The sequence below is a fragment of the Oryctolagus cuniculus genome, chromosome 15 (genome assembly GCF_051225735.1).
Source record: "Oryctolagus cuniculus isolate XC-2025 breed Fujian yellow rabbit chromosome 15, ASM5122573v1, whole genome shotgun sequence".
Classification (NCBI taxonomy): Eukaryota; Metazoa; Chordata; class Mammalia; order Lagomorpha; family Leporidae; genus Oryctolagus; species Oryctolagus cuniculus.
The window spans coordinates 84,135,530-84,161,635 of record NC_142881.1 but is presented as its reverse complement, the minus strand read 5'-3'; the positions used below and the strand labels follow the sequence as shown (position 1 = coordinate 84,161,635).

The 26,106-nt window shown below is 38.5% G+C and overlaps 1 protein-coding gene and 1 long non-coding RNA gene across 2 annotated transcripts in view; one reads left to right on the top strand and one right to left on the bottom strand.

The window, feature by feature from the left end:
- LOC149122138 (beta-microseminoprotein-like) overlaps window positions 1–26,106 on the top strand; it is a 449,968-nt gene that overhangs the window by 163,002 nt on the left and 260,860 nt on the right. The window lies entirely within an intron of this gene.
- Window positions 17,040–26,106, bottom strand: part of LOC149122137 (uncharacterized) — a 320,316-nt gene continuing 311,249 nt past the window's right edge. The window contains exon 2 of the long non-coding RNA XR_016221164.1: window positions 17,040–17,483. This is a non-coding gene — a long non-coding RNA (uncharacterized LOC149122137). The remainder of the gene's footprint in view (window positions 17,484–26,106) is intronic.

The following is a 26,106-nucleotide window of genomic DNA, read 5'->3' as shown; positions in this document are numbered from 1 at the left end:
AGGTTTAGCCAACTTAATTTCTCTAAAGACGATTTCATTACACCACTTATTCATTTAAATCTTTGCTACCTATTCTTGAGTTATTTTCCAATTTCTCTCTCAAGTATTTGCAATGCATTAAGTAATTTTTAGACAGATAACTATGTGGCATACTTTTTAAGATGTTAAAGGACTGAAAATGTACTTTTGTTTATAGATAAAACTATCTGGAAATTAATTACGAGGATTATGACCTGTTTTTGAAGTGTACTAGACCTAACAATTTCTTGTGCTCTGTAATACATTTTTTGCAAAAGTTGAAGCTAACTTAATTTCCTAATTTACATATTTACTTTCTCCCTAAAAACTGGATTATTTCTTAGTTTATAGCTTTTTGTTTTGTTTTTGAGATGCAGAGAGACATAGAAAAATGGACACATAGAGGAAGCTTCCATCTACTGGTTCACTCCCCAAATGTGTGCAATGGCTGGGGATGGACTGGACCCACATCTGGGAGCTGGGAACACAATGAGGGTCTTCCACACAGGAGGCAGGACCCTAACTGAGCCATCTCTGCTGCCTCGCATGGTATATACTGACAGGAAACTAAGTCCAGAATTGAATCATGGTGTTCCAGTGTAAGATGCAGGAGTCTTAACTGCTAGGCTAAACACCTGCTCCCTTGTCTTTACCACTGAGACATAAACATTAGGTCTTATTATTCCCCTTTTTAATTCTGTATCGGTAGGACTTCAATCTGAAATATTAGATGTTCTTCACTTGGACTCACACATTTTCTTTGTATTCTTAATCATAATAGCTGAAATAACTACATGGCCTCAGCAGCTCAGAGGGGAGTATCATATATACTTTATGTTCTAAGTGAGATTAACCCCTCATATGGCTGAATTGTTTCATTGTTCCAAGATATTTTTTGATGACTAATAAAGATCTTCTTGATGGTTATGATTTTTCTGATTTACGTTCTTTTTATCCTAGCTTTTTAAATTATTGCAAGCTAAACTAAATTAAATTCAAGACAGTATATATACTGTTTTTACATGGGATTAACATTGAATATTGTTCAAAGATTCAGACAAACTCTAAGGGATCACTCAACATCACCCACAGGGAATAAATATTTGATAGCTATCCCGATGCCTAAGCCTGAATACTCAGTCTCATTTTGCTCACAGAGAAAGGAAATGTCCTGTTCTCAACTTCCCAGGATTTGTTTCTTTAACCTTATCTCTAAAGCAAAGTCGTCTACCCTGTATTAGTAAATGAACATATTTGGTAAATTTATAAATCCCCAAAACAGATGCCACTGAAAATGGAACAACAAAGAATTTTTAACACTGAACACTTAATATTTAGAATGAAGGTTACAGCACATACTTTTGTTAGAATGCATATAATCTACAAATAATGCAATAGTGAAAGTATGAGAGCCAAAAATAAAGTCAAACTTGAATTCTGGATCACAGTCTTATGAAAAGGATGTATTTCCCAGTTTGAAAAGTCTCCATTTTATATATTACACTATCATACTTACAAGCTGATGTTCTAATAGTTGGATTTTTTCATCTTTTTTCTTTCTTTCTTCTTTAAGTTGTTTAATTTCATTTAATTAATCTTCATTCTGAAATATTAAAAAAATTTAAGATAAGGCATTTAAAATACCTTATTAAAGAGCACTACATCAATGACAAAGACTAGAAAATGATCTATTTGTTCATTTAAGGGGAAAAATCTTTTATTAAAAAGAATGTCATAGGAGGCCGGTGTTGTGGTATAGTGTTTTAAGCCACTCCCTGCGATGCCAGCATCCCACATGGGTGCTGGTTCAAGTTCCGCTGCTTCACTTCCAATCCAGCTCCCCGATGATGTGCCCAGGAAAACAGCAGAGGAAGGACCAAGTCCTTGGGCCCTTGCACCATACAGAAGACCTGGATGGAGTTCCAGGCTTCTGAGTTCAGCCTGGCCCAGTTCCAGCCATTGCAGCCATCTGGAGAGTGAGCCATCTGATGAAGTTCTCTATCTCTGTCTCTCCCTCTCTCTCTCTCTGTAACTCTGCCTTTCAAATAAATAAATCTAAAGAAAGAATAAAACAAAATCATCATTTAATGGTCTAATGGAGTCTGACATGTAAATGATGAACAGCAACAGAAGTAAAGGCTAACATTCACTCAGTAATTATTGGGTGTTAGAAACTATGCACTTGAAAGTATTTAGGCACTTGATCTTAACTGTGTCACTTGAGGTATACACCATTATCTCCTTTTACACATGAGGAAACTGGGATCCTGGTCATAGAATCAATCTGTCACATACAGAACTGTAACTTTAGCTAACATTTCAAAGGATGCCTCTCAGAGAAAATGAAGGGCACAACAGACAGAGGAAATAGTATAATTAAAGACACAGTAGAATTTCATGGCTGGTTCAGCAATCAGCAAAGAGATAAATATGCCTGAAGAGTAATAAACGTGATGAGTTGACCATGAACCACTTTCCTGAACAGCGCTGCCTGAGTCAAAGAGAAAAAAATAGTCTGTCAAGTTCATCAACGAGAAATGCCCAATACTGTGAAATGGAAACCTATGTCAAGCTAAACAGGAATCTGGTCACCTTTACAAGTGTGAAGTATCATTACCCTACAGGCAGTCCATTTTGAGTACTTCTCTTCACTTATCCAGAACTTCTCTTCACTTATTCAGAATAGGAAGTAGTTTAAGCAAGGGATTAGATTTTTTATATATAGATGATACACCACATCTTTCCAGGCAGAGAAACATGCAAGCAAATAATGGCAATGGTGTAGTTACTAAGCAAAGTTATGTCATCTTCTCCAGACACACAGGGAATAACCTCAAAAAATGCAGTCTCTAAACAAAAGATCAGAAACAGACATCCTACAAAGGTGTTAACATGTCATAAAATATTTTAAAATGTTATGGACAGTATAATTGGGAAAGACAGCTTTTATATCACTAAAAAAAAAGACCTGAAAGAGTTTAAGAATTCTAAAAATTCATAAATTAGACAAAAGATGGATTACAGATCATAAAAGACCCATTTTCAAGGATTTATCTAGAATATGTTTAAATTCTGTAGCAAACTTACTAAGAAATCATAAATGTATTTCTTATATAAAACTTTCATCATCTATACAATTAATTTTCTGATTAAAGCCTTGTGAAACCTATGCAAACATGACAAAAGTTTTATATCGCAATTCTACCAGAAGCTAGCTCAAACACCTAAGATCACTGTCAAGATTCCAACAAATAGTTCTCACAAACACATGTAATCTGAAAAATGCTCTATTTGACTTGTTTTAGAAAAACAAAATACTGGAAGCACTTATTTTACAGATATTAAATTGGAGGGGGGTTATCATTGTGATTAAGAAGATTAGAGAAAAAATGTAGCAACTCAATAGACAAAGCAACCAACCTTTCTAGACAAACATATGCCTATATGTATAAAATCACAAAAATATCTGCAATTCTGATTCGGTTACTCCACTTCTAGGAATCTATGCTGAAGAAATGATTCTAAGTGTGAAAAGATCAACAAGATACTACCTGAAAGTTTACAAGTTTACAACTGTCCCATAAGGGAACAAGTGAAACCCAATAGAGCAAACTGATGGAACACTACATAGCCAACATTCCTATAGTTGTGGATTCTACCCACGTTACAGAAATGGACTCAAAATATGAGATCAAAATACAATGTGGTAAGAATATTAATAGACAAAATTTACGCAGCACTTACTACATGCAGGCACTGCTGTAAGACTATACATAAAGATGGGCAGGGGAGGACATGTCAGGAAATGCGTGACTCCAGTGGGGTCTTAAAGGAATGAGCAGAAGGTTCTGAGGACGCAGCAGGAAGGGATTCTGAATGCTCTACAAAAATACAGAGGGGAAGACAAGCAGAGCACATCTGGGGAAATTGAAGCAGTGATGTGGTCACACAAAGGCTGGTGACGAGTGAGGCACAAGTAGGTTTGTGAACCAGGCAAGGGCCACACAGCACAGAGGGCTATAACGATGGGGCACAGACTTAGCCAGGGAGTGGTAGATTTACATTTCAGACAGCACTGACAGCATTTGGAGAACAAATTTGACAACAAAAGCAACAAAACTGGGCTAGGAACGTGTCATCAAAATACTCTATTATTCCAGATGACAGAAGGAATCTAACTGAAAAGAGTGATAACAGAGATGGAAGTGGGGAAATCAAAGTGTGGAGATTTTGACAATTCACGGCATGAGAGAGAAAGGCACAGAGGAGCAGTCAAGACACTCCTATTTACTACTTTAGGGACACGGTGAAAAACTGTGCCACCAAAAGAAATGGCGAGTACAGGAGGACACAGATGTTCAAAGAGGAATATGTGTGAGTTTTAAATACATTGTTGGAGGTAGCTGCAGATAGTGTAGGAATATGTCTAGTGGGCAGATGGATCACCAAGTAAGAAAGAAAGAAAATTTATATGTTATCAGGTATATATGTCACATGTGAAATCATGACAGTAAAAATTACAGAGGAATGAAATAAAGTTATAAACTTAATATTCAAAGGCAGGAGAAATCTACATAAGAAACACAGGGAAAACATGAGCCTAATAAAGTTAATCTAATTTTTAGTATTTTCTAGTATCTTTCAACATTGTGATAAATGAGATACGCAGTGAAACTTAATTGCCACTTTAATTTTTCTTGGAAGCTGTATGTAAAAATTGTAAAAAGTGATGATTTTTGGAAAAGGATTCTGAATCAATACTAATTATCCAACGGACAAATTCAAATTAAACAACACAGGGATTTTAACTTAACAAAGTAGCAAAAGTTAAGGGCAAGTCTCAAGAAAGCAAATTTCAGGGCTGGTGCTGTAGTACATCAGGTTAACAGCACTGCCTGTAGTACTGGCATCCCCCTATGGGAGCAGGTTCAAGTCCTGGCTGCTGTACTTCTGATCCAGCTCCCTAATACACCTGGGAAGGCAGTAAAAACAGTGCAAGTACTTGGGCCATTCCCACTCACATGGGAGACCTGGATGAAGCTCCTAGTCCAGTCCTGGCTAAAGAGGCCATTTGGGGAGTGAACCAGGAGATGGAAGTCTTGCTCTCCCCCTCTCTAACTCTGCCTTTTAAATAAATAAATACATCTTTTAAAAAATGCAAATCCCTAAGTTTTTATATGTACACTTGAAATACTCCAGAAAGTAAATCTCTAAATTTTCAACATCCTTATTATTAAACACTTTCATTGTTATAGCTTTATTATTTTAATATTCAAAACATTTGAAATATTTAGCCTGATTACCTTACATATTTGATCACCATCTTCTGGTTCTGGACTGGATGGCAATTATAGTTGAATGTCATGTAATGAACCACTTCCATCATGCTGTCAGAAAGAAGGGAGAAAAACACCCCATTAGTACCCTAACTACAGACACTCAGTTCAACCTGAATTTTCCCAAACTAAATGCTAGCATGGCAAAGAACAAATAGGATATAAGAAGTTATTACTCTCCTTTTCATCTCTGTGCTGGCAGAAGGAAATGTGGAAGAAGGAAAAGGAAGTTGGGAGAAGATGAACCTGTGAGAATAAGTAACAGACACAGTGTAAGTGAATGAGGGAGACACTCACTGAATGTTTTAGACTGGGAAAAGGGATATGGAAAATTTCAAAGAATTTTAAGACTTTCACAGTTAAGAAAAATATAAAGTAAAAAATTGAATCTGCTTTGGTTTAGGTGTTTTTAGTGTAACAGAGTCAGAAACAGTCATATTAAATAATACACCAGGCTGGGCCACAAAATCCCTTGACTAAAATACTAGATACATGAGAACACCCTTTTCAGGATCTGTTTATGTCAAGTCTGAGAACAGACATGGTGCTAGAAATCAGAAGAGCGGCTGATGCAGGGAGAGGGGGAACATGAGGGAACTTACCAGGAAGCTGGAAATGTTCCGTCTACACTGACTGGTGAGCACGTAAACCACATGCATGGACATTTCAGGGTCTACAGTTAAGACTGGTACATCTGGGGCATGCGCTCAGCCTAGCAGTTATGCTATTAGTTAAAATGCCTGCATCCCATATTTGAGTACCTGAGTTTGATAACCAAACTTCTGGGGCAGGCAACAGTAATGTCTCAACTGATTAGTTCCTGCCACCCCCATGAGAGACAGGGACTGAATTACCAACTCTGAGCTTTGGCCCCAGCTTAGGCCATTGTGGACAGTTGGGGAACAACACAGACAAAAACTCTCTCACTTTCTCTCTCTCCCCCTCTCTTTTCCTCTCTGCCTCTCAGATGAATGCAAAAGACTGGTACACCTGGCACTGGACAGCAGGAACTCCACAGAATCATGGACAACACTTACACTGCTTTGCATTAGTTTTAGGAAGTATATAACAGAACAGGAAAAATGAAAAATCAGTCTTAGAGGCAGAAGAAAAGAAAAAAGGGGCCCAACACAACAGAAAATATCAGGAAGACAGTCAACCACCAGGACTCAGGAAAGTGATTCCATGAACCTGTATGGCGATTCCAGGGGCCACAGCTGAGCAGCACTTACTTGCTGCTAAATAGCACTGCAAAGACTGAAAAATAAATGATGACCAATGACCAGGTCGGAAACCAGCCTCTGGCAGGAACACACTCGAAAGAGATCTGAACAGCACGGCACAGCAAGGCTTTGGAAGCAGAAGTGCCACTGAAACCACAATCCAAAGGCAGCTGGTTAAACCTAGCGGTCTGAAACTCAGTATTCTCCACAGGTTTTAAACAAGATCTAGAATCTCATAACACTGTTCAAGTGTTTAAGACATGATTCAAACTTACTCAACACCTAGGGAGAAACCTCAATTCACGCACAGCAGACACCAATGGCAAAATGACACAGAAGTTAGTTAATAGGAAAAGATTTTAAGAGAGAGCACCAAAAAATCTCCAAAAAGTAAGGGCAAACACCTGAGGGGGGGGGAGAGTCTTATGAAGGAAAAGCACATTTAAAGAAAAATGAAGGCTGTCATCGCGGCTCAATAGGCTAATCCTCCGCCTGTGGCACCGGCACACTGGATTCTAGTCCCTGTCAGGGCGCCAGATTCTGTCTGGTTGCCCCTCTTCCAGGCCAGCTCTCTGCTGTGGCCAGGGAGTGCAGTGGAGGATGGCCCAAGTGCTTGGGCCCTGCACCCCATGGGAGACCAGGAGAAGCACCTGGCTCCTGCCTTCAGATCAGCGCAGTGCGCCAGCCACAGTGCACCGGCTGCGGCAGCCATTGGAGGGTGAACCAATGGCAAAGGAAGACCTTTCTCTGTTGCTCCCCCTCTTCGTGGACCCTGCACTGTTCTTTTGTCTGCTCGGCCCTTCCCGGGTTTGCTGCTGGTTCTTCCCGGGTTGGCTGCCAATCCTTCCACCTCCGTGGAAGGGCGGCTCCCCCTGCCACTTTCCCCACTTCCACAGGGGAGTGGCACACCGCCGGCCGGCTCTCTTGGGGGCTGCTCAGATGTTATCCAGATGTTCCCCTTAGATGTTCCCCATGCATGTTGTCTTTCTCCTCCTTTATAGTCCTCTTCCACCAATCCCAACTCTGCTATCCTCACGCCGAGTACGCTGCTCTCCTCCAATCAGGAGCAGGTCCTGCTATTTATTGGTTGAACTGGAGGCAGCTGCATAGAAGCTGTTTATTCCTCTCCCAGCGCCATATTGTGGGAGAGCAGATGCATAGAATAAGTCTTAATTCCAGTAACTTAGTCTAGTCCAAGTTGCTCCCCACATTTCTCTCTGTCTCTCTCTCTCACTGTCCACTCTGCCTGTCAAAACAAATGAACAAAAAAAAGCAGAATGAAATGGAAATTTTAGAACTGGAAAGATTCAATAACCACAATTTTTAAAAATACGAGATCAATCTAAATACCAATATTTGAGATAACAGGTTTAACTTGGCCACAGATCAACAGAAACCAATCAATCTGAATGATAAACAGAAAAAAGATTGATGAAAAGAAATTAACATAGTCCATTCAAGGATCTGTGGGACAATTAATAGATTTTACTTTCTTGTCATTAAAGTCACAGAAGGAAGGGTGTAGGGCAGAAAAGATATTTGAATAAATAAAACTGAACTTATCCCAAATTTGGTAAAAGATATGAACCTACAGATTTAAGAAACTCGATTTAAAAGAACAGAAAAAGGGCATGCTGGGGCTGGCATTTGGCACAGCAATTAAGACACTGCTCGGAACACAATACCTGCATCCCATAGATGAGTACCTGGGTTCAAGTCCCAGCTTGGCTTCTAATTCCAAGTTGCTGCAAATGCCCACTCCAAGAGGCAGCAGGTGTTGGCTCAAGTACTTGGACCCCTGGCACCCACATGGGAGACCTGGACTGAGTTCCTGACTCCTGGCTCTCTGGTTCTGGCCTGACCCAGTACCAGCGGTTGCAGTCACTTGGGAAATCAAACAGTAGATGGATGATCTCTGTCTCTGTCTCTGCCTGTCCAATAAAAATATATGTCCATATCCATATCGGAGCAAGTAAGTTTTTGTTCAGGCTCCACCCTCAATTTCAGGTTTTCACTCTTGCACAACCTAAAAGGCAGCAGGTGATTGGTTCAAGTGGTTGGGTCCTGCCCCCAACATGGGAGAACTGAGCGTGAACTAGTAGATGGGAGAACTCTGTATGTCTGTCTGTCTCTCTTTCTGTCTCTGCTTTTCAAATAAACTTTTAAAAAAAGAAAATAAATGTGCTCTCCAAATATAAGGCAAGTTAACTAAAAATCAGTAACAGAAGGATAATCTCTAACCATTTGAAAAGTAAACAGCTCTAAATTATCCATGGATAAATGTCAAAGTGAGTAAGAAAATATTTTGAACTGCAGGAAAATGAAGACATCATGTTTGAAAATTTGTGGGATGCAACAGTGCTTAGAGGCAAAATTGTGGTACAGATGGCTTCCATTGAAACAAAAATCAAATCAGTAACTGGTGCAAAGTAAAGCTAGAAAAAACAGAAAGAAAACAATGCAGTGGAAATTAATTAAAAATAGAGAAATCAATGAAACTAATAAATATTCCTGTGAAAAACTGCCAAAAGGCAAAAAAAGATGGAAGGTTTATTTTTCTGCGAATTGCTAGAATTATACCATATAATTGGATGCAAAAAGATACAGAATGTTTCAACAATTTCCAGTGTAAAAATAGTTTTCAGTAGTTTCAGTGTCAAAAAAAAAAAAGATGGAAAGTACAAATCAAGACATATATCAGGAATGAAAGCAGGAATATTACTACTGACATTTAAGATGGTAAGAGTAAATAAGGTAGTAATACTGTTAATGGCTCCATGTATACAAATTTGACAACTTATATAAAATGGAGAAATTCCTTAATAACCATAAACTCTCTAAACTCTTCAAAAATGAAGTAGATGACCTAAGCAAACCTATTGACTACTAATGAAAATGAATCCATAATTTAAAACTTCCCATGAAACAAATACCTAAGGCTTTAGATATTTTATCAGCAAGTTCTTCCAACATTTAAAGGATCAACATGTATCAGTTTGATACATTCTCTTAAAGAAAATAAAAATCAACCCAATTAAATTAGAAATTAATTAAATCAAATGACTAACATTATCCTGATCTTAACAAATATATAAAAGACCACAGCTTAACATCCCTCACAAAGATACAAAAGTCCTTAATAAATGTATCTGAGACTCAATTTCATCAATATATAAAAATGAAACATCCTCAACAAATGAGGTTGATCCTAGAAAAGCAAGGCTCGTTCAGTGGTCAAAAAGCAATATAATTTACCACATCAAGAAATAAAACATAATTATCTCAATAGATACTGATAAAGTTCCTAACAAAATTCAACATCTAGTCATGATATAAATATGATTGATAATAAACAGATAATGGCTCAAGTACTCGGGTTCCTGCCTCCCATATGAGAGACTCAGGTTGAGTTTACTTAGCTTGAGTTTCACGCTCCTGGCTTCAGTCTGACCCACTCCTACTGTTGTGAGCACTTGAGGAGTAAACTAGGAGATGGAAGATGGGTACCTCTCTCTCTCTCTCTCTCTCTCTCTCTCTCTCTCTCTCTCCAATAAAGTGAAATTAAACTTAAAATAACAAAGCTAAAAAAAAAACTACTCTAGCATCATATTTAATGGTAAAAGACAATATTCTACCTCTAAGACTAGGAACAAGATACTCCTATTCAGTAGTTACTGGAGTTTCTAGTCACCATAACAGCAAGGCAAGTAAAAATAAAAGACAAATAGGAAAAAACAAAGAAAACTGTTTTCACTCAGATGCTAAAATTTTTGGTGCAGATAATCCCAAAGTATAAAACTACTAGAATCAATACAGATATCCATCAACTGATGACTGGATAAAGAAAATGTGATATATGTGTGTGTGTGTGTGTGTGTACACTATGAAATGGTGCTCAGCCATAAAAAAGAATGAGATCCTGCCTTTCACAACAGAATGGATGCAACTAGAAACCATCATGCTTAGTGAACTAAGCCAGTCTGAAAAAGACAAATATCATGTTTTCTCTGATATGTGGCTGTTAATATAGAATATCAAAAATTTATAGGAATGAAACAAACATCTTGTGATATGATTGTTGCTTTTAGCCCTTGTTTATACTATTGTAGAACTCTGGTCTTCCTATTTTTTACTTGTTGAATATTATGGTTAGTATGAATTAAGCCTATGACTACAGAGTGGATTGAAAGCATGCATCTGCAAAGATTAAAGAAAAAAATAAAGGAAGGAGGGGACTGATTGAGGGAAAAGTGGAGGGAGGGAAGTATGTTTACCTTCTTAGAACTGTACCTATGTAATACATAACATCTATTCTCTTTATATTAACAAAAAGAATTTTAAACTACTAGAATACATGAGATTAAGAAAGTCAAAGGATATGAGAGCAATATACAAAAATCAACTACTGGGGGTGAGCATTGTGGTGTAGCAGGTAAAGCCTCCGCCTGCTATGCTGGTGTCACACATGGGTGGTGGTTTGAGTCCTGGCTGCTCCACTTCCAATCCGGCTCCCTGCTAATGTGCCTGGGAAAGCAGCGGAAGATGGTCTAAGTCCTTGGGCCCCTGTACCCACATGGGAGACCAGGAAGAAGCTCCCAACTCCTGGCTTCAGACTGGCCTAGCTCCAGCTGTTGTGGCCATTTGGGGAGTGAACTGGTGGAAGCTCTCTACCTTCCCCATTTCCCTCCATCTCTCTGTAAACTCTGCCTTTCAAATAAACAAATGAATTTTAAAAATCAACTATTTTTGTGACAAGGAACTACTGGAAATTAATTTTTAAAAGCTGCCATTTTTAATAATCCAAAGTACAAACAATATATATATATGTATATATATTTATACATACACATGCATATATATGAAAGAAATCAGAAGGAATTAAATGGAGAGCTATCCTCTTCTTCACAACTGTGAGTCTCAATATCAATGGATTCAAAGGCTCACTATTGTTGGAGACAACTCCTAAATTCCACTACAGATTCCAACAGCATTTTCTTTTTGTAGAAACAAAAAATTACTTCTAAAATTTAATATATTTTTATTTTTAACTGACATGTAGTAATCATACATATTTTTGGGGTACAGTGTGACATTGCTATGAGTGCATAAATGTGTATAAAATGATCAGAGTAATTGGCATACCTATTACCTCATTTCTTTGTGTAAGTCCCAGCTCAAATAGGGGAAAAACTATTTCTATCAAAGCACAAGAGTTTTAAGGATTGTGAATATAATCATTAACTGAATTGATTAATAAAACCACCCTCCCAAATAACTTTGACATTGAGCACTGACTGTGCTGTCTATTAAACCTGGACTAAGATAAAAGTGTCCAATCACATCAAAATTACTGAACAGTTTGAGAAATGCTTCTTTAAGCATTAGGGTGAAAAAAAAATCATGAAATGGGAAAGCAAAGATTCTCTTTTTAAAGATTACTGAAGAAATAACTTCATGTATGCAATTTTTATGCTTCACATGACATAAAGGAGCCAACATTTATCCAGTGCCAGGCACTGTGTAAACATTTTGCATAAATATTTTTAATAAATGCACAGAAGCAAAAATCACATGAAAAATTTCACACCAACTGAAAAAAAGTTAAGTTTTCTGATTTTCCAAGTATTCTAGGCATCTTTACTGAGTAAAGCATCTTAGCAATTTCTAGGACTTTTACTCTTTGAATTCTAAATGCAATTAGAATGCTAACACATTCATTAATATTAAAGATGGACAAACCTTCCTCTAGTCTAAGGACAGTAGAGGACTACTGTCAGAAAACCACTTTACACTCTTCTTTTTCAACATAGAATTAAGGCATTCTTTTGTTCTAATGATGTAACTTCCACGCATTAACTTGTCGGAAAACCCTGTAACAAACTCCCTCTTACACAAGTGGTTCTTTTCCATTAGTTTGCAAAAACTGAGATCTTCCTATGAGTTCCAGAGCAGCTGCAATGGACATGGACAGTTGAGATGACTAACAAAGCAGTCTGGCAGTGTGGCCCGATCCCTGCTGACAAGCATCATCAGTGATGTCAACAAAGCTGCCTTGTGTTTCAGAGAGGAGACCACACAACCACTAGAGGCCTCACAGCAAAGGGAGCAGAGCGAGAAGAGAGAGGTCTTCTTTTCCTTTTCTAAAGGTTTTTTTTTTCTTTTTTAAAAAATTTATTTATTTTTAAAGGCAGAGTTACAGAGAGGCAGAGAGAGAGAGAGAGAGAGAGACAGACAGACAGAAAGAGACAGAGAGAGAGAGTCTTCCATCCACTCACTGGTTCACTCCCCAGTTAGCTGCAATGGCCTGTGCTTAGTCCATCCAAAGCCAGGAGCTAGGAGCTTCTTTCATTGTGATTTTTAAAAAAGATTTATTTTATTTATTTGACAGACAGAGTTACAGAGAGAGGTAGAGACAGAGAGAGAGGTCTTCCATCTGCTGGTTCACTCCCCAGATGGCGGCAATGGCCAGAGCTGCGCCAATCTGAAGCCAGGAACCTCTGAATCTCCCAAGTGGGTGCAGGGGCCCAAGGACTTGATCCATCCTCTACTGCTATCCCAGGCCATAGCAGAGAGCTGGATTGGAAGAGGAGCAGCTGGGACTAGAACTGGCACCCATATGGAATGCTGGTGCTTCAGACCAGGGCTTTAACCTGCTGTGCCACAGTGAAGGCCCCTCATTGTGATTTTGATTTGCATTTCCATCATGGCTAGTGATATTCAGCATTTTTTTCATATATTTGCTAGTCATTGGAACTTCTTCTTCCATCCTTTTTATACAGCTCTAAAAATATATTCTTTCTTTCTCTGCAGGTATTACAGAATTCTGATGTGGAGTTCATTTTCTCTCAGCAGACTAAAGCTGCCTTTCCACCAGCATCAGGCTTCCATTATTTTGCCTGCAAAGCAGGTGTCAGACATATCATTTTTGATATGGATGAATAATCACAACACATCATACCACATACATTCAAGAATGTGAACGAAAATTCAAATTTTGATTATTATTATTTACCTATGGGATTTTAAATCTAGTGAGTCAAGCTACATTTAAGAGGATTTTAAAAATCCAGACTTTTATATCATACAGCCTGATTTTCAATAAGCACTTCAGAGAAGAGGTGATCACAATAGTAGGGCAAAGGAATTTTAGAGCAAAAGCCAAAAATATCCACGTGGCATTCAAACTGATTAGAATGTTGTTAATTAAACCTAAATATTTAGTTTGTACATATGTGAATCTGGACTCATTTTCTTGAGGCTTATTTTCAGTTGGTTGGTTGGTTGGCTGTGTGGTTTCTGTTGTGGTGCTGGGCTTTTTTTTGTTTTTAGATTTTTGTTTTTTGGTCACTTACCAGGAAGTTTTTTTTTCACCCCCACAGGCAGAGTGGATAGTGAGAGAGACAGAGAGAAAGGTCTTCCTTTTGCCGTTGGTTCACCCTCCAATGGCCGCCGCACCACGCTGATCCGAAGGCAGGAGCCAGGTGCTTCTCCTGGTCTCCCATGGGGTGCAGGGCCCAAGCACTTGGGCCATCCTCCACTGACTTCCAGGGCCACAGCAGAGAGCTGGCCTGGAAGAGGGGCAACAAGGAAAGAATCCGGCACCCCAACCGGGACTAGAACCCGGTGTGCCAGCGCTGACAAGGTGGAGGATTAGCCTACTGAGCCGCGGCGCTGGCCACCTACCCATTCCTTATACTTTCCCTTTAGAGGCATAATTATAACCAGCTCCATCTATCTTCGACAAACAGACTTATAATCACTTATTGGTTATTCCTCAGTAAGTCATATGGCCTTAGTAATTGTCACAATTCTAATTCAAACCCCATGAAGTTTTATAGGAGCCACTACTCTAATAATCCCTCACGGCCTTACTTCCTCTCTACTATTCTGCCTAGCTAATTCTAACTAACATTCATAGCCAAACTATATTATTAGCCCGGGGGCTTCAAACCATCCTGCCACTAATAGCAGCATGATGATTACTTGCCAGCCTAACTTAGCCCTACCACCTACCATCAACTTATTAGGAGAGCTTCTCATCATCCTTTTCATGATTTAATCTCAGTATTATTTTAATAGGGACTAATGTTCTAATTACAGCACTCTACTCCCTCTACATTTTATCAACCAAAGAGGCAAATTTACATATCATAGAAACAACCTTTCCCCAACATTCACTTGAGAAAATACTTTGATAATTCTTCACCTAGCCCCACTTGTCCTCTTAGCTATTAATCCAAAAATCATCTTAGGCCCAATATTCTGTAAATATAGTTTAACAAAAACATTAGATTGTGAGTCTAATAATAGGAGACTTCACCTCCTTATCTACCGAGAATGTCTGCAAGAACTGCTAATTCATGCTCCCATGTCTAACCCCATGGCTTTCTCAACTTTTAAAGGATAGAAGTAATCCGTTGGTCTTAGGAACCAAAAAATTGGTGCAACTCCAAATAAAAGTAATTAACTTATTCTCCACCTCTGTAGCTGTATCAATTATTATTTTAGTCCTCCCTATTGTGGCCTCTTTCACTAACATTTTTAATAATACTATCTTTTTTACGTAAAAACTTCGGTATCCTACACATTTATCATTAGCCTTATCCCAACACTAATCTTTATTGAAACAAATCAAGAAATAATAGTATCCAACTGACACTGAATAACAATTCACACCTTAAAATTAACAACCAGCTTTAAATTAGATTACTTCTCTATACTATTCACCCCAATTGCACTATTTGTTACATGGTCTATCATAGAATTTTCCATATGATATATACACTCAGACCCTAAAATCTACCAATTCTTTAAATACCTACTCATATTTCTTATTACTATACTAATTTTAGTCACCGCTAATAATATATTTCAGCTATTTATTGGATGGGAGGGAGTGGGAATCATATCATTTCTCCTCATCGGCTGATGACACGGGCGAACAGATGCCAATACTGCAGCCTTACAAGCAATCTTATACAACCGCATTGGAGATATTGGCTTTATTATAGCCTTAGCCTGATTTGCTATTAACCTCAACACATGAGAACTCCAACAAATCTTTATTTTAGACAATAACATTACAATCCTCCCACTAATTATTCACAGCCTCAATGATGAACAAGACATCCAAAAAACAGGAGGCCTGTACAAAACACTACCTTTAACATCTTCCGCTCTTACAATTGGCAGTTTAGCTCTCACAGGTATACCATTCCTAACAGGCTTTTACTCAAAAGATCTAATTATTGAATCAGCAAACACGTCTAATACCAACGCCTGAGCCCTTATCATCACTCTTATTGCCACATCCCTAACAGCTGTCTATAGCACTCGAATTATCTTCTTTGCTCTTCTAGGTCAACCCTGCTACCCAGTCCTTATTATTATTAATGAAGACAACCCCTCACTCATCAACTCCATTAAATGCCTCCCATTAGGAAGTATTTTCAAAGGATTTTTAATTTGCAACCTCATTCAGCCAAATAATATCCCCCAAATAACCATGCCCCTATATATAAAAATAGCCACCTTATTTGTTACCATTCGAGGGTATATGCCATAGAACTTAATCAACTAAGCCTTCACCTAAAAATGAGCACACAATCTACCTCATTCAACTTCTCAAACATACTAGGATTTTTCCCTACAACAATACACCGCCTAATACCCTACCTTAATCTTTCAGCGAGCCAACACAGTAGCCACACTACTCTTAGATATGTCATGAACTGAAAAAGCAATCCCCAAAACTATTTTAGGCATTCAAATTTCCACATCAACTTCCTTATCTACACAAAAAGGCCTCATCAAATTCTATTCTTTATCTTTCCTAATCTCTCTGCTCTTAGCCTTATTCATTTTAGCCTTACCCCAGTGAGTAATCTCAATAACAATAAAAATACTAACAAATAAAGATCAACCAGCAACAACATTAATCAGCTCCTATAGCTATACAATGCTGCTACCCCTATAGAATCCTCCCGGATTAATCCTACCTCGTCCCCTTCAAAAACCACCCAATCCCCCATATTTTTAAAATCAACCACAATCTCAACCCCATCACTTAACATCATAAACATAATTAATCCTACGTCTAACATCACCCCCAACACTAACATACTCAAAATCATAACATTCGATCCTCAAGTCTCAGGATACTCCTCAGTTGCCATCGCAGTAGTATACCCAAACACCACCAACATTCCTCCCAAATAAATCAAAAATATTATTAAGCCTAAAAATGAACCACCAAAACTTAAAATAGTTCTGCAGCCTACTCCACCACTAACAATCAACCCAAGCCCTCCATAAATTGGTGATGGCTTAGAAGAAAACCCAACAAACCCCATCACAAACATTACACTTAATAAAAACACTACGTATGTCATAGTTCTTACATGGACTTGAACCATGACTAATGACATGAAAAATCATCGTTGTTTTCAACTATAAGAACCTAATGACCAACATTCGCAAAACCCACCCCCTATTAAAAATTGTTAACCACTCCCTAATTGACCTTCCTGCTCCATCAAACATCTCTGCCTGATGAAACTTTGGCTCTCTACTAGGCCTGTGCCTTATAATTCAAATTTTCACTGGCCTATTCTTAGCCATACACTACACCTCTGACACAACAACAGCATTCTCATCAGTAACCCATATTTGCCGAGATGTTAACTATGGCTGACTTATCCGATACCTCCACGCTAACGGAGCATCTATATTCTTTATTTGCCTCTACATACACGTAGGCCGCGGAATCTACTATGGATCATACACATACCTAGAGACCTGAAACATTGGCATTATTCTATTATTCTAAGAAATAGCAACAGCATTCATAGACTATGTCCTCCCATGAGGACAAATATCATTTTGGGGAGCAACCGTAATCACTAACCTCCTATCAGCAATCCCATATATCGGAACAACCTTAGTTGAATGAATCTGAGGAGGCTTTTCAGCAGACAAAGCCAAACTCACCTGCTTTTTCGCATTTCATTTGATTCTACCATTTATTATCACAGCCCTAGTCATAATTCACTTACTCTTTTTTCACAAAACCAGCTCTAACAACCCGTTAGGAATCCCCTCCAACTCAGACAAAATCCCCTTTCATCCTTATTACACAATTAAAGATGCCCAAGGATTTCTCATACTAATTTTACTTCTCCTTCTTCTAGCCCTATTCTCCCCTGACTTACTTGGAGATCCAGATAACTATACTCCTGCTAATCCCCTTAACACTCCTCCTCACATTAAGCCTGAGTGGTATTTCTTATTTGCCTATGCCATCCTACGCTCTATGCCAAACAAACTGAGAGGAGTGCTAGCACTAGTCATTTCAATCCTAGTCCTAGCTATTATTCTTCTACTCCACATTTCTAAACAACACAGCATAATATTTTGACCCATCAGCCAGATCCTGTTCTGAGTTCTCATCGCAGACCTCCTCACACTTACATGAATTGGAGGACAACAAGTAGAACACCCATTTATTACTATCAGCCAAGTAGCATCCATTCTTTACTTCTCCGCTATTCTTATCCTCATACCCCTCGCAAGCCTAATCGAAAACAAAATCCTCAAATGAAGGTCCCAGTAGTATAAATATTACTCTGGCCTTGTAAGCCAGGAATGGAGATAGTTCTCCCTGAGACATCAGAGAAGAGGCTCCTGCCCCACCATCAGCACCCAAAGCTGATATTCTACTTAAACTACCCTCTGTCTAGTACTTGAACAAAATTCAAGTGCCTTGTCAGTATCAATAAAACTTTCTTACTTCCTATGTATTTCGTGCATTAGTGCTCCTCCGCATTAGCATGTATTAGTACCATAAGTTCATAAAGTACATAGGACATCCTATGTTTCATCGTACATTAACCTACTTGCCCTATGCATATAAGCTTGTACATACTGCTTAACAGAACATACCACATTCATTCCAACCTGCACATACAATTACTCTCAACACGAATATCCATAACAACTTCAATTGAATTATCAACATAGCACATCCATTCCATTACTGGACATAGACCATCTTAGTCAAATCATTTCTCATCCATATGACTATCCCCTTCCCTTAGGAATCCCATGATCTACCACCCTCCGTGAAACCAGCAACCTGCCCACATCATGTCCCTCGTCTCGCTCCGGGCCCATAACACTTGGGGTTTCTAGTGTGAAACTATAACTGGCATCTGGTTCTAACTTTAGGGCCATTAAACCTAAAATTGCCCACACGCTCCTCTTAAATAAGATAATCTCGATGGAGTAATGACTAATCAGCCCATGCTCACACATAACTGTGGTGTCATGCATTCGGTAATTTTTTAATTTTGGGGGTATGCTTGGACTCAACATGGCCGCGGGGGCCCTGACCCGGTTCACTTACTGTAGCTGAGCTTTAAATGAAGACCCTCCATCCTCATAATTATAAGCCGGGTCTATCCTTCCATGCTTGATGGACATAAGAAAATTTCACCACACCCATGTGTACACACGTACATGTACGCTTACGCACGTACACGCACGTACACGTATACATGAGTTGTTCTTACATAATTGAATATACCTGCAATGCTCCCCTTACCATTAAGTAAATTCATTGCCCTAAAACAATAATACAGTTATACATACTTCGATTCCTGCCAAACCCAAAGAACAAGAGTCATCGCATAACACTTAAATTATTTAACCCTGCAAATTACTGAGAGTCTCAACTAAAAATACCTCTAGCCAAAGTCTCGATTAAAGCAATTAAATTTTTAACAAAATTTTTAGGCTTAATGAACTAGATATTTCAATTTTTTTTTTCAATTTAAAAAGCACCTTCACAATACTGACATAGCACTCTACATTTTATTTCCCTTTTGATGGGCTAGGCCCGTCAAGACTAAAATTAGAGTCTCAACTAAAAATACCTCTAACCCAGGCCTAAGTGAAAAGTTAATGTAGCTTAACAGTAAAGCAAAGCACTGAAAATGCTTAGATGAGCTTTCTAGCTCCATGAACATAAAGGTTTGGTCCCAGCCTTTTTATTGTTTTGTGGCAAATTTACACATGCAAGACTCCTCATACCGTGAGAATGCCCTTAGTATCAACCCAGATCAAGAGGAGCAGGCATTAGGCACACCAAGCAGTAGCTCACAGTGCCTTGCTTAACCACGCCCCCAAGGGCAGCAGTGATAAAAATTTAGCAATGAATGTAAGTTTGACTTTAAGGAATGGTAAATTTCATGCCAGCCACCACGGTCATACGATTAACCCGAAATAATAAACACCCAGCGTAAAGCGTGATTAGAATAAGCAACAAAATAAAATCAAATAGCAACTAAGCTGTAAAAAGTAATAGTTGTAAATGAAAATAATCAATGAAAGTGATTTTACAACCTTCGAACTCACGATAGCTAAGATCCAAACTGGGATTAGATACCTCACTATGCTTAGCCCTAAACTTTGATAATTTCATAACAAAATTATTCGCCAGAGAACTACAAGCCAAAGCTTAAAACTCAAAGGACTTGGCGGTGCTTTATACCCACCTAGAGGAGCCTGTTCCGTAATCGATAAACCCCGATAAACCCTACCACTCTTTGCCAACTCAGCCTATATACCGCCATCTTCAGCGAACCCTAAAAAGGAGCAAAAGTAAGCTCAATTACCACCGTAAAAACGTTAGGTCAAGGTGTAGCCCATAGAGTGGAGAGCAATGGGCTACATTTTCAACCAAAGGAGGATTTAGTAGTAAATTAAGAATAGAGTGCTTAATTGAACAAGGCCATGAAGCACGCACACACTGCCCATCGCTCTCCTCAAATACTAAACATTTATTATCCATAATTACAAAATAAATAGGTGTAAGAGGAGATAAGTCGTAACAAGGTAAGCATACTGGAAAGTGTGCTTGGACATTTCAGAGCGTAGCTTAACTTAAAGCACTTGGCTTACACCCAAGAGATTTCATTTACTGACCACTCTGAGCCAACACTAGCCCTATATAACTTACACAAAACTAAAATAATCCATTAAACAAACCATTTACCTTACATTTAAAGTATAGGAGATAGAAATTTATATCCAGGCGCTATAGAGAAAGTACCGTAAGGGAAAGATGAAAGATTAGTTAATAGCACAAAAAAGCAGAGATTACTTCTCTTACCTTTTGCATAATGAATTAGCTAGAAAATCCTTAGCAAAAAGAATTTTAGTTAAGAACCCTGAAGCCAGATGAGCTATCTATGGGCAGTTATAAGAACGAACCCGTCCATGTGGCAAAATGGTGGGAAGACTTGTAAATAGAGGTGAAAAGCCAACCGAGCCTGGTGATAGCTGGTTGTCCAGAATAGAATTTTAGTTCAACTTTAAATTTTCCTAAAGGACATAAAACCCTAATGAAAATTTAAATGTTACTCTAAAGAGGGACAGCTCTTTAGATATAGGATACAGCCTTTTATAAAGAGTAAGTTATTTTTCAATCCATAGTTGGCTTAAAAGCAGCCATCAATTAAGAAAGCGTTAAAGCTCAACAACTAAAAACCAACTTAATAAGAATATTTTAAAACGAACTCTTATAAACCCTAACTGGACTAATCTATAAATCTATAGAAGAAATAATGCTAATATAAGTAACAAGAATACTATTCTCCTTGCACAAGCTTATATCAGATCGGATGCCCACTGATAGTTAAAAATTATAAGAGAAATAACTCACAAATTGATGCTCTATTAACTTTCACTGTTAACCCAACACAGGAGTGCTATATAGGAAAGATTAAAAGAAGAAAAAGGAACTCAGCAAACCCTAACCCTGCCTGTTTACCAAAAACATCACCTCTAGCATTACTAGTATTAGAGGCACTGCCTGCCCAGTGACGTACGTTCAACGGCCGCGGTATCCTGACCGTGCAAAGGTAGCATAATCACTTGTTCCTTAATTGGGGACTAGCATGAATGGCAACACGAGGGTTAAACTGTCTCTTTCTTCCAATCAGTGAAATTGACCTCCCCGTGAAGAGGCGGGGATAAAATAATAAGACGAGAAGACCCTATGGAGCTTTAATTATTTAACCCAACACTTCCTTTATTCTACTCTACAAGAGCCTAACCAAGGAAATCCCTGGGTTAAAAATTTTGGTTGGGGTGACCTCGGAGTATAAATCAACCTCCGAATGATTTTAGCCTAGACCCAACAAGTCAAAGCAATTATAATCATAAATTGACCCAAATAATTTGATCAACGGAACAAGTTACCCTAGGGATAACAGCGCAATCCTATTTTAGAGTCCCTATCGACAATAGGGTTTACGACCTAGATGCCGGATCAGGACATCCCAATGGTGTAGCCGCTATTAAAGGTTCGTTTGTTCAACGATTAAAGTCCTACGTGATCTGAGTTCAGACCGGAGAAATCCAGGTCGGTTTCTATCTATTAAGTATTTCTCCCAGTACGAAAGGACAAGAGAAATAGAGCCTACTGCACCACAGAGCTCTAAGTCCAAAAGATGAAATAATCTTAATCTAGTACACTTACCCAACATAGAGCCCTAGACCAGAGCTAGTTAAGGTGGCAGAGCCCGGTAATTGCGTAAAACTTAAAACTTTATAACCAGAGGTTCAACTCCTCTCCTTAACAATATGTTCCTAATTAATACACTCCTTTTAATCCTACCTGTACTTTTAGCCATAGCATTCCTCACCTTAGTCGAACGAAAAATCTTAGGGTACATACAACTACGTAAAGGCCCAAACATTGTAGGTCCATACGGCCTTCTTCAACCAATTCCAGATGCCATTAAACTATTTCTCAAAGAACTCCTAGGACCCCTTACATCTTCATCTCTCCTCTTCATTATTACCCCAACCTTAGCACTGTCCCTAGCTCTCTCAATGTGACTACCCATCTCCATACCATATCCCTTAATCAACCTAAACATAGGAGTACTATTTATCCTAGAAACCTCTAGCCTAGCAGTTTACCCAGTCCTCTGATCATGATGAGCATCCAACTCAAAATATGCATTATTTGGAGCCCTCCAGGCAGTAGCACAAGCTATCTCTTAGGAAGTAATGTTAGCGATTATTCTCCTGTGTATTCTTCTAATAAATGGCTCATTTACATTATCATCCCTAATCACAACACAAGAATATATATGAATCCTACTACCAGCATGACCACTTGCCATAATATGATTTATCTCGACCCTAGCAGAAACAAATTGAGCCCCCTTTGATTTAAGTGAAGGTGAATCCCAACTTGTCTCAGGATTCAAGGTAGAATATGCAGGCGGCCCATTCGCTCTTTTCTTTTTAGCTGAATATACTAATATTATCCTTATAAATGCCCTTACAGCCATCCTATTCCTAGGCTCATTTCACAGCCACACTAACCCAGAAATATTTACAGTTAACTTTGCTGTAAAACCCCTCCTACTAACAATATCATTCTTAGGAATTCGAGCATCCTACCCTCGATTTCATTACAACAGACTCATATACCTCCTATGAAAAAGCTTCCTACCTCTCACACTAGCTCTATGTATATGACACATCTCCATGCCCATCATACTTTCAAGCATTCCCCCTCACATACAGAAATATGTCTGACAAAAGAGTTACTTTGATAGAGTAAATAATAGAGGTTTAAGCCCTCTTATTTCTAGAACTATAGGCCTTGAACGTACACCTAAGAACTCAAAATTCTTCATGCTACCTGATACACCAAATTCTATAGTAAGGTCAGCTAAATAAGCTATTGGGCCCTTACCCCAAAAATGTTGGTTTATATCCTTCCTGTACTAATTAACCCCCTCATCCTAACTATCATTTTATTCACCCTATTCCTAGGCACAATAATTACAGTATTTAGCTCCCACTGATTAACCATATGGATTGGCCTAGAAATAAATATACTAGCCATCATTCCAATTTTAATTCACAAAGCCACACCATGATCAACAGAAGCCACAACTAAGTATTTCTTAACACAAGCCACGGCATCAATAATCTTAATAATAGCAATTACACTTAACATTCTTGACTCCGGCCAATGAGCAATAATCAATCCACAAAATCACTTTACTCCAATTATAATTATACTAGCATTAATCATTAAACTAGGAATAGCCCCCTTCCACTTCTGAGTACCAGAGGTCACCCAAGGAGTTCCCCTAAAATCAGGCCTCATTCTTCAAACATGACAAAAACTGGCACCCCTATACCAAATCTCCCCATCAATTAATCCAACTATAATAATATCAGTAGCCATTCTATCAATTATAGTTGGCGGTTGAGGTGGACTAAACCAAACCCAACTCCGCAAAATCTTATCGTACTCCTCAATTACCCACATAGGATGAATAGCAGCTATCATCACATTTAACCCAAATACTATAGTCCTAAACCTAATTATCTATATCCTGCTAACAATTCCCATATTCACAATATTTATTTATCACACAAACACAACAACCCTTTCACTATCACAAATATGAAATAAGACCCCACTAATAGTCTCAGCCATCCTAGTTACCTTAATATCACTAGGAGGCTTACCTCCACTAAGAGGTTTTATTCCTAAATGAATTATCATTCAAGAATTAACAAAAAATGGCAATATCATCATACCAACCATAATAGCTATATTGGCTCTTCTAAACTTACACTTCTATTTGCGCCTCATCTACTCTTCCTCACTAACAATGTTCCCAACAACCTAAAAATAAAATGACAATTTGAGTCAATGAAATGCATACTATTCATAGCTCCACTAATTATTCTATTGTCAATACTCCTTCCCCTAACACCACTATTTTCAGTGTTAAACTAAGCCCAGGAGGAGTTTGGGTTACACAGACCAAGAGCCTTCAAAGCTCTAAGGAAGTAAGTTATACTTAACTCCTGCTTAAGGACTGCAAATCAACTTCACATCTTCTGAACGCAAATCAGGTGCCTTAATTAAACCAAGTCCCCCTAGAATGGTGGGATCCAGCCCCATGAAATTTTAGTTAACAGCTAAATACTCTAATCAACTGTCTTCAATCTACTTCTCCCGCCCTAAGTAAAAAAATGGCGGGAGAAGCCCAGGCAGAATTGAAGCTGCTTCTTTGAATTTGCAATTCAACATGAAAATTTCACCTCAGGGCTTTGTAAAAAGAGGGCTCAACCTCTGTCTTTAGATCTACAGTCTAATGCTCACTCAGCCACTTTATCCCTACTTATGTTCATTAACCGTTGATTATTCTCTACCAATCATAAAGACATCAGAACTCTATACCTTTTATTCGGGGCCTGAACTAGAATAGTAGGGACAGCCCTCAGTCTATTGATTTGAGCAGAATTAGGCCAACCAGGAACCTTACTTGGAGATGACCAAATTCATAATGTAATCATCACCGCACATACCTTTGTAATAATTTTCTTCATAGTAATACCTATCATGATTGGAGGTTTCGGAAACTGACTAGTCCCATTAATAATTGGGGCCCCTGATATAGCTTTTCCCTGTGTAAACAATATAAGCTTTTGACTCCTCCCACCGTCTTTTCTTCTGCTTGCTTCATCAATAGTAGAAACCGGTGCAGGCACAGGCTGAACTGTTTACCCACCATTAGCTGGCAACTCAGCGCATGCAGGAGCCTCAGTTGATCTAACTATGTTCTCTCTTCACTTAGCTGGTGTATCCTCTAATTATGAAGGGGCAAAGAGTAATTTTACAGTCGAGAGGGCTAGCAGTCAGCACCTTCAAAGTTACCAGCACTTTTGGACATGTGCCTCTTGATGGGATGAACTGAGAACGGAGCAGCATGGATGCTGTGCCTTTTCTGTCAACAATGCAGAACCTGAATCCAATCTTGTTGCTACAACAGACAAACCCAAATGGAGGAGCAGTCTGCAGAATAGCAGCTCTATAATATTACACAGTGTCTGTCAAGGTCACCAAAGCCAAGGGAAAACTAAAAGGTCAGCTGCAGACTGAGGCAAGCTAGAGACATGATACCTAAGTGCACTATATGATTCTAAAATGGGGATTTTTGCAAAAAAGGATGCTACCGGAACAAACGGCAAGACCGTTCGTTAACAGTCCCTGGGGGTTATATGCTAGTGATATATCAGTGTGGATTTTCTGATTTTGATGACTTCCCTGTGGTTCTACCACAGAATATCCTTACTGGTAGGAAACGCACACTTAAGTGTTTCAAAGTGGTGCAGGCGACTCACTTCAATATACTCAAGAAAAACATTATTGAAACTGTGCTTGGAATGTCATTGTAAGAATGAGAATGTCTCCAAAAATGTAATAGAAAGATAAGTAAAACAAATTTTCTTCCCTTCACAAAATGTATTCACAAAAAGAGAAGTATCAAATTTATCAATCAAATATTGAAAGCATTCCTGTCAACTTCAAGAGCAAGACAGGAATAATTCAATATTTCACTCAAATTCTCAGCCAGTGCATGAGGCCAAGAAAAATACAATCAATGGAAAGGAAAAACATAACTATCATTACTGCAGATGGTATG